Here is a 10,478-nt window from a genome sequence, read left to right on the forward strand (position 1 = left end):
TTAGGAAGCCTGACTTGAGTCACTCAGCACTCCCTGGATTTGAACTTGTGACTCCAGGTGTTGTAGTCAGCATCTTTACTTTCGGAGCTACCCAGGCCTCATAACAGATTACCTTTGATCATTTGTGTCTATATGATTAATAGTCTCCAACTTCATCTAATATGTCAGGTTTTGTTTTTTCCCCCTGTGGCAGGGTGAGCAAGAGACAGACACAGTGGGTGTGGCGTCAAGCCTTGAAGAGGCATTTATTGGAAATAATAATAAAGGTAAAATGTCCATAAAGGGGTAATAAAGTGTCCAAGGGGGAATAGTGTTCATAATAAAGGGGGAATCTGGCATTCTCGTGGTGAAACGGGGCTCCGTGAAGGGCGGGGTAATTTCCATAGGATGGCCCAGGGAAGAGCGGAGTCAATTGACCACTCACGCTCCCCTCCAAAGTCCACGGCATGAGGGGCGGCGGCGTCACTGGAGGCCTGTCTTCCCATGCCCGCGGCAAGGGTGAGGGGAAGGTGGCCCGGCATCTAGCCCGTCGACAGCAACGCGAGCTGTTCGCCCCCGGCGACGCATTAACGCGTCTGGGGGTCCGAGGAATGGGTCTGGCAGCACACCATCTCGTCCAGCTCCAAACGCTCCCAGCTTTGGTCCTGGGCGTGACCAGTGTGTGCACAAATGGAGATTTGAAGCCAGCTCCACGAGAAGAGGTGTGCTCTGCGTTTTAAAGACATCGGTGATGAAGATTATTCCCATCAGGTGTGCTTCATTCACCGCTGACAAAATGAGGCTTATTAATTATGCACCTCTTCTGGCTCTCCTGCTCAACTCCTGTCGTGAGCCTGGCTGAAGGGCGGCCCTAAGAGGCGGGTCGATGATGATGAGCCGGAGGGGCGGATCATTCCGCCACATCTCCCCCGCCCAAGCGTCACCCCGTCGGTACCTCCTCCCATGCTCGTATCCAATCATGGAGTCCAGAGCCGGAGGTGCACACTCTTTAGCCGCCCACACGGGAATGCTACTTCCTCAACCAGGGCCTAAGTATGGGTGGACGTATGGGGGATACCTCTCTGGGCCAGCTCCTCCTCTCACTCACACCCAGGTGGGAACATTTGTGATTAACATTTTTATTGATTTTTCAAAGCAAAGAAAAACAAAACATAAATACAATGAATCAACATTAACTCCCACTACTTCCCCTCCCCAATCAAGAACCCCACCCGACCCCAAACAAACATCCCAGTGGTCTTACATAAGTACACATAAGTTTATACAGAGAATAAAATAATATATATATATATATATATATATATATATATATATATATATATATATATATATATATATATAATAACACACACACACACACACACACACACACACACACACATATATATATATACACACACACATATACATACATAATAAACATACAACTCTAAACTATACCTCTCTCTCCACAGGCCCACTCCGAGAACCCCCCAAAAACATCAAATATCTACCCCATTTCCCAATAAAAGAATCCCATATCCCCAGCCTTCTACACGTTACCTCTTCGAAGGCTACCACCCATCCCATCTCTTCGCACCACTCCCGAATTGAAGGTGCTCACACTGACTTCCAACCCCTTAAAACAATCTGCCTGCCTATCATCGCACTGATGAGGACCCAGTTGTTTATATATTTGTCACCTATGTCGATGACCGCCCCATCACCCAAAACATAGAGTCTTGGTCAAAACGAAATCCGAATGCCCAACACGTCACACAGAGCACTCTGTACCTTCAACCAAAATTCCTGAATCTCAGCACACCACCAAAAAACTTGGGCCATGTCTCCATCGTCTGATTGGCATCGCCAGCAGGTGGGTGTGTCTTTAAGACCAAGCCTCCCTCCTCCAATTCCAGGTTTAAATCTTTCTCCCATAATCTCTTGAGAGTGGTTGAGACTCTGTCCCCCAGACTCTGAATTAATAAGGAGTAATACACTCATGCCTCATGGCCCTTTCCAAAAGCAGAAATCACCACTCCTAGAGTATCTGCTGTTTTAGAGGGGTGTATGCTATTCCCAAAAATAGTACAGAGCAAGTGGTTTAACTGAAGATACCTAAAAAACTGAGATCTGGGGATCCCAAAATATTGAACAAAATTTTCAAAGGATCTCAACATTCCATTCTCATAAAGATCACCGAGTGAATTAACCCCCCTTGCAATCCACTCTGACCAACAAAAAGGGGACTTATTAAAGCATAGTTTGGGGTTTAGCCATAGGTTCGAGGCAACATTTAGATAAATATCTGAATTAAACACTCTGGACACTTTTGTCCATATTGAGTGCAAATGTGAAATAACGGGGTGTGATTTAACTTCTCTATTCAGTTTGATGGAAAGGCTGTGCAATAGCAAAATAGGGGCAAGAAGTTCTTGTTCAGTGCAGAACCAGGGAGGGGCTTTTTCAGGTGGAAACGACCAATGAGCCAAATGTCTGAGACCGAATGCATAATAATAAAACAAAATCTTGGGTAGGCCTAGCCCACCTTTGTCAGTCGGCCTATGTAACTTATTGAAATGTAATCTGGGGTTTGTTTCTTATATTAGACTTTGCATTAATTATTTTAAAATAGCCAACTGTACACACTATAGGTATGAAACACCTGTGTAAACAAAAGGATGAGTTTTAATTGTATGTCAGCGCAAAGTGTGAACAGAGGACCGGCTGATTTTATGTTCATGCTCAAGTAGGGTCCTCATCTTTTTCCTGAACATAGAAGTGTTCCACGATTCATAACAGACGCCCGTTTTCAATTTCTGGTCTCCAGTGTTTTCACTCGCATCGGCATATGTTCTTAGCAGATAATGTGATGTAGACTAGAGTATTATATTTGTAAAACTCAAAGAGAACCCACTCCAGAATTTACATATTAGTTTTCAGGTGTTTTTGCTGTATTCAAGTGATTCAAGACCCCTGTAATTTACAGCCTTGGTCAGTGACCAGAAACATCACAACCTAACATTAATATGACGTTCAGAAGTTTTAATTTTATTTTATTTTTAATAGCGAACAGTTGATAGCGTTCAAACATACAAACACCGTAACTACATGCGTCCCGGCCAAACTGCATTTAATTTGTGCTGATAACCTTATAGTTTAATATCATACTGTCCATGTATTAAATACAGATTCAAATCATTGCCATTGCCAACATTGGACAGGTCTTGGAAGACCCAAAAATCTCTTGTTTGATGCTTTATAAAAAGAATTTATCTGATTTACAGTACCACAGCCAATACTATGTTTAAGGATATTTGTGACCAAAAACAAAGGATGTTAGTTCTTCAGCGTGAAAACAATTGGAACATGGCATCAGCCAACTGACGTTAATACCTGCTCTGCAGTTTAAGCAGCTGGGTGGGTTGAATATAATTTTGTAGCATTGAAGTTTACCTTCACTGCGGGATTTGCGAAATAAATGTATTGTGGATGACAAAATGTTGGTGTTTCCTGACCACTGCAACTCTTGCCGCACACGTGAAACTGCACTTAAAATGCGATCAAATGCAGATAACGCCTGCTGATCTCCATCTCTACCTTGTCCATTTTGATTATGCGCGCCATGATTTCCCACCTGCCAATCTATACAGGCCAGATGAATATGTATAAGGTGCGCTTATCATAATAAGAAGGCACTGAATAGAGAACTCTACAATGAAGTTTTTACTAATAAGAATCGCTATTGTAAAGCTCTGCAATTGCATTCTTACTAGTAAAAATTTAGTTAGAGAGCTCTGTAATTTAATTACAGAGCTCTGTAATTTAATTACAGAGCTCTGCAATTAAACATATCTTTAATGTGATTTTTACTCAAAAAATTCAATTAGAGAGCTATGAAATTGAAAATCTTACAAGTAAAAATTAGATTAGAGTGCTCTGAAATTGAAAATCTTACTAGTAAAAATTAGATTAGAGTGCTCTGAAATTGAAAATCTTACTAGTAAAAATTAGATTAGAGTGCTCTGAAATTGAAAATCTTACTAGTAAAAATTAGATTAGAGTGCTCTGAAATTGAAAATCTTACTAGTAAAAATTAGATTAGAGTGCTCTGAAATTGAAAATCTTACTAGTAAAAATTAGATTAGAGTGCTCTGAAATTGAAAATCTTACTAGTAAAAATTCAATTAGAGAGCTCTGAAATTGGAATTCTTACTAATTATAATGCAAATATGACGAGTAACGTTGGGAACATTAAAAGATAATTTGGCTTTCCATAAGAGTAACGCTGGGAATATTTAAAGATAAATCGGCTTGCCATAGTAGCCATGACGTTACACCTTGAAACAACTGTACAGCTCAAATAATACACACGTTTTAACAGATTACGTAATGTAAGTGCTTTTATAAAAGTATAAGCTTCACATTTCTACCTTTAAATCCTTCAAAAGATTGGCCCCATTAACTTCCATTGTAAGTGCCTCAAGATTTTTGCTTCTTTTTTTTTTTTATTTTTTATTTTTTTTATTTTTATTTTTTTAGAGAAAAGGAGGAACAACTCGATATTATTTTTGTGGTAATCAACATTATGCCACAAATGCTGTCGATTGAGCTTAACTTGTATTGAACCCGGAATATTCCTTTAATTTGTAATTAACCCGGAATATTCCTTTAATAATTTACGTTTCCTTCAAAGACCCACAGAGATCAGTACGTTTCAAATGACTACAACTGTATTAGCTTTATTGGATCAGCAAGAACTTCGTTGATATGGCGCAAGCTCGCGCGGAGGGATATCAGCCATAGCAACACATTTGTAATATGTCTTGTTGCCTGGAGACAAGTAAAATGGTGTCGGTAGTCGCCATGTTGGCTCAAACCGAGCTATCGTTATGATGTTAGGAGGCAGATAACGAAGGTCCGCCTTGAACCAAAATGTCGTCAGGCGCGTCCTAACAGGAGTTAAGGACGTAACACATTTTACCCGGCGCCTGATATCTGTGACGCTGTTGTGGTTGACCTCAGAGCTCGAGCTCAGAACGGCAGCGGGAGAGAAGTCATCGCTTCTCCTGCTGCATTTTATCACACTGCGTAGGCTTACAGCAGGTAAGATTATGTATGTATGTATGTACGTACAACTGCGTTTCAATATGTTGAGTGCTGTAAATGTTAGCAATGCTCCCTTGTTCGGAATTGTACTGGAAGCTGATGTTTTTGGTCGTCTTGTCAAATATTACAAGCGTCTGTAGCGAGGCAAATCAGCCGCGCCTCCTCTCCGGCGTAGCTACAACTGTGTACTAGCCTGACGCTACCGATTACTATTTGGGTTAACTGACGTCGCTTTTCCCATTTAGACATAATTTCTGTTGAATTGAATGGATGAAACAAGGGTTTTGGGCCGTTTCACGACGGTTGATGTAAAGCAGAAACACTTTAGTTGCCTTTAGTGTTCGAGGAAGTGAAAAACCGGGACTAGTGTTTCATTCTCTATGGCGTAAAATGGTGTCCGAGTTGGTCAACGACACAGTATGAGTGGTCGTCATCTGTTTACACCGCATCTGCGTTAGATTGACACTTTAGACGATAATTACATTTATTTTTTCATAACATAACATGTCGCTCAATATTAAATGGGAGGTTGTTGTGCATTGCAAGGGAGTAGCTTGCCAATCATCATTGTGTAACTTCTTAGACTGGTTGTTATTATGGAGCTGAGCAGCCGCTTAGTTAAACGGCGGCTTGCGCATGGTTATATGCTGCACTTTATTAAGTAACGTTGAGCTGAACAACACATTCATGATAGTTGATTCTTGCTGAGTAAGAGGAAAGTGGTTTGTCCACTGCGTTCAGTTCTTAGACGGTGGCCTGTAGACAGTCTGTATTAAAACAAAACAGCTGTATTAATCATTAATTTTCCCGTTAAACCTACGCTCAAACGGTATAAAATTAAAAACGTGACAATTGGTTGTTTCTTAAAGTCACATAGAAACCCGAAAGGTTTCTGGTCACTGGCTTGTGTCAGGTGATAGTTAGCCATTAGCTTATCAGCTGGCCTCCTGTCAGTGTTGAACAATGATTGCATTGCATGATATTTTGACGCTGTTTAAATTTTTTTTTTTTTTTTTTAAGACAGACGTTGTGTAGAAAACTAATTACAACGTTATTCTTGTAGCATTATTCTGAAAGTGATGTAACTTAAGTCATATGAAGGGGCAAGCGTCAAGGGCATTAAATATCACACTTACCTACTGTAGATATAATTTTGCATGCGCCTATACACTTTGATCTATTACAGTAATCCAAAGGAGTCTGATTTGAAATGATTTAATTTGTTGGTAGCCAATCTTATCAGCTACAACCCCTTAAAAGAAGAGGCAGTTCCTCATGTATTAACTTTTGTGGCAGGCCGCTTAAATTATCATGTGAATGTAAAAATTAGGAACTTTGTGCCTAGTTGGATTGTTTTAAAATCTAACCAAAAATATACTTCTGACAAGTGACAGTCCTTCAATGAAAGCATTGTTCAGTACATGGTGACACTCAGCACTCACTGTACAAGTATGTATTGTACTGGTAGCCTATTAAGTGTGACGATCTGAGTTTTCGTTTCAGTTTCACTTAAAACAGGATTTGTGTCCTCTCTAACACAACAAAACACATTATTTTAGAATGTTTGTTAATGCTAATCTTCATTTGCATTTTTATAATAAGCCTTACATTTTTTAATGACTAGAAAAGTACCTTTTAGACTGAGTTTTTTGAGAAATATCTCCATTTTGTTTTGGGAGGTGGCTTTTTAAAAATGCATGTCGTTTCTTATTAAAATGTCCACTCCCACTCACGGCTAGAATAACCAAGCCTGCTTTTCAGGCCTATTAGTAAGCTGAAATCTTGAAGTTCCTCTGCCGTCTTGTCTTGGGCACTGATTAATCTTAGTCCTTGGTCAGATTGCATTGAAGTTTATGGTACATATTTATTTTTTTGTCTTGTAGAGTTTGCCTTATTCTGGGTCTTTGAAAGTTGCCCTTAGAGATTAGTTGACAGTGCATCGGCCAGCTGTGCTGTACTTTATGAACCTTGTTTTAAAGTAATTTGTGGGGCATATCACCATTCAGCATTGCCTGGGAGTGCACATCACACAGCTGAATCATGGCAAATAGGGCCTGTTTTTGAAACTATCTTGTGCAGGGGTCGCCAATCTATGGCCCGTGGTCCGAATACGGCCCTCCAAAATGTTTTGACTGGCCCTCGGAACCATGCCTGTCACATGTTTTGACCGACCCGCACTTGAAGCGCAAGACTGCTTTGGTGGATTTTCATGTTCGAGTCAGTCATTTGAGTCTGAACAAGATAAGACTTCTCATTCATGAAAGAACTGGATGTAATGGTAACCTACATTTGTTCAGCAACGAAATGCATGAATCAGTCATCATTAAAGAGGATCTGCTGAACAACTAAACGAGAGGAGGCAGCGGCGGCAAGTTGTTTGTTCAATTCCGCTATCTCGTTCAATGAAAATGGGCCTGATGAATTATGAATTAAATGGAGTGATAAACAATTTATTACAATAGCATACAGACTTTATTGAAACTCATAATTATTTTTTAGGCTAGTATTGTCTTTTTTTCTTGTATAGCTTGATAAAATATGCTCAGCAGTTCACAGCATGATAGATATATTTTATTGACATTTGTGGGGAAACACTTATGATCCTTAAACACTCTGCAGTGCTGAAGTCTCTTAGTAGAATTGTAGAGACGCAAATTTTAATAAATGAGAGTTAGACTTTTTCCAATCATGAATAATTCTGCTATTTCCTCATTCAAAGCATAAAAGATGGCACCATCTACTGGCACAAAAGCATAATTTGCAGAAACGGTCAGTGAACAAACCAATGAAAGACTCGAGCCGCTGAGATTGATCAAAATCATCACCAGTACTGGATAGAGTACTTACAAGTTCTTTGAGCCAATGGATGGATGCACTGACGTAAGATGAAGTAGGCTAAATGTAACATTTCACGCAGATTTTAAGTTTTAAATGTAATGAAATTGAAAATGACTGGACCTCCCACCCCCCCTTCATGTCTTGACATGCACTCATCAGTGAACAGACATAGTATCTATACAATGACAAAGAAGGCCTACCTTAAAGCAAATTGCTAAGAAATTTATACATTATAGTTACCAATATTAAAATCATGTTTTGTGAATTGATTTTAATTATAAAATGAATCCATGTAATAAAAGCAGAATAATCTCTGTGACAAAAATATTGTAGGCTCACTCCGACCCCCCTTGAAAGAATGACCTGGCCCTTGCATTAAAATTTTTGGGGACTCCTGATCATGCCAATCTTCATGCTCATAATTTGGGCAGGGTAGTTCTTCAAAATGTTTAAAAAGTTAGTTCATCCTAAAATCAAAAATGTTATCATATACTTTCACATGTTGTTTCAAACATTTATGATTTGCTTTTTCATTGAACACAGAATGAAATATTTGATCTTGAGAAGCTGTTTTTCATACAATGAAAGTGAACACAGTACATATGTGTGTGTGTGTTTGTGAATATGTATTTAGGGCTAAAACGATTAGCGTCAACAAAAAAAAAAAAAATGTCGACAGAAATTTTCTTTGTCGAATAGTCATTTGATCTCATTTAACTTAACATGAGATCACATTAAACTCTTAATGATGGCGTGAGAGCAGCACTGACTGAGTGTTCGCTCCTGACTGAGGAGAGGAAGAAAACAGTTCACAGTCCAGATGCGCTCTAAACTTTCCAAACAGTTTCAGGTGATGTAGATTACATAGTATGAGGGAATTATACAAAAATACCAAATAAGTAAATACAGAAGCACTCTCGTTGTGGTATAAGTAGAGCCGGAGCTTTTTAAAGGAAATACCCCAGCATTACATCTTAAATGCAGTTATAATGCATTACAGCTTTATTAAAGTTCAAATAATAAGGAAGCAGAACATGTAAATAACTACAAACTCTGAAACTGGCATTTCTTTGTGTGGCCAGTGCCTCTTCTATGAGTTGCACGAATGTCCCGATCTAAGGGGGAGAGTTTGAAACTGCACCCGGGTGATGCACACTCTGTCGTGGGGACACTCATCCCTCTGGCGTGCGCTTGCTGCAGCTAGATTATAACGTGATGGCACACGACTTATTGAATCATAATATGTGTCACTGTGCATTTCTTATCGTGAAGAAAATTGGCAATACACAGCTTTAATAATAAGAGAGAGGGTTTTTTTTTTTTGTGTGTGAGTTAAAGATGGATTGAAGTGAACAGAAAGGTGAGAGGGTAGTCTTCATCCCAATCTACACAGCAACAAAATATGTTTCTGATTTGTTTTTGTTTTGGCTAGTTTTCCAGTAAAATATCTAAAACTCCTTTAAAACAACGTACATTTACTTTATCAGCTATACTGCAAAAGAAAAAACTGTTATCTGAGAATGTTGAATGTAATATTAAAAATAAAAATTTTAAAATATCTAAAAATCCTTTAAAAAATGATGCATTCACCTGAGAAGCAGCATATAAGATGTTTAGACTTGCTTTTAGAGAATAGATCTTGGATATACGTATATTTTGTCTTTACTGCACTCGCAGAAGTATAACCAATTGAAAAAGACACTTATATACAAAGTACATTTATATATAAGAGACATTCTCTGAAAGCAAGTCTAAATATCTTATATATTATTAAGTGTATCTTGTATTGTATTTTTAGACAATTTTAAATGGAAAACAAGACAAAAACACTTGATAAAAATAGGATTTTTTGCAGTGAATTTCTTTACTGAATTAAACTGAATAAAAAGTGTTTTTTTTCCCCTTTAATTCAGTGAATGTCATTTAGAGGTATTTTTAAAAGATGATTTTGTCCTCTATTGTTAGTAAGCACGTTTAATACAACCTTGTACAACTAATACAAAGTTGGGGCACAAGCTGAATAATCAGTTAAGAGCTAAAGATGAATCATTGCAATAATTGCCGATAGTCGAATAATCGTTAGATTAATCTATTATCAAAATAAACATTAGTTGCAGCCCTATATGTATGCAATGTTATTGTTCTTGGTGAATACTTTTTCACATAATTTGACCTTTAACAATTGCTAAAACGTAGTTAAGAGTACACTGATCATAACAGCAATATTAAAATAGGTTAAGGTAAACTGAATGCATTAAAATACAGTAGTACAGTACTGTAAGATACAGTAACTACTAAATCATGATGGATAATACATGTAAATTGTAATACTTTATAGGGGTACCAATATACTGGTAGACACAATAAACTGACAACCAGTATACATTTTGGATTATCGTCCCTATCGCAGTTGCACAAAATCAGCACCGTGTGGCAAGAAATGTGCAAAGCATTCTATTCGTGTACACACAGGTGGTACATATTCTGTCGGAGAAATGGAGGTGGAAGGCGAAGTGGCTGGTTCCTCAAATCCCTGTGAATGAGAAGATAAG

The 10,478-nt window shown here is 38.4% G+C and overlaps 1 protein-coding gene across 5 annotated transcripts in view; it reads left to right on the forward strand.

Annotated features, from left to right (window-relative positions):
- Positions 1-4,845: 4,845 nt before the first annotated feature.
- LOC127430125 (uncharacterized protein KIAA0232-like) overlaps positions 4,846-10,478 on the forward strand; it is a 32,562-nt gene continuing 26,929 nt past the window's right edge. For 2 of the 5 annotated variants that reach the window (XM_051679756.1, XM_051679839.1), the window contains exons 1-2: positions 4,846-5,085; positions 10,399-10,478. The exon at positions 10,399-10,478 is cut by the window's right edge. The gene's annotated coding sequence lies outside the window, so the exon portion shown is untranslated. Of the gene's footprint in view, positions 5,096-10,398 lie in introns of all 5 variants that reach the window. The other 3 variants (XM_051679669.1, XM_051680016.1, XM_051679933.1) reach the window with 2 other exon arrangements.

This window comes from Myxocyprinus asiaticus, chromosome 1 (assembly GCF_019703515.2).
Source record: "Myxocyprinus asiaticus isolate MX2 ecotype Aquarium Trade chromosome 1, UBuf_Myxa_2, whole genome shotgun sequence".
Lineage (NCBI taxonomy): Eukaryota > Metazoa > Chordata > Actinopteri > Cypriniformes > Catostomidae > Myxocyprinus > Myxocyprinus asiaticus.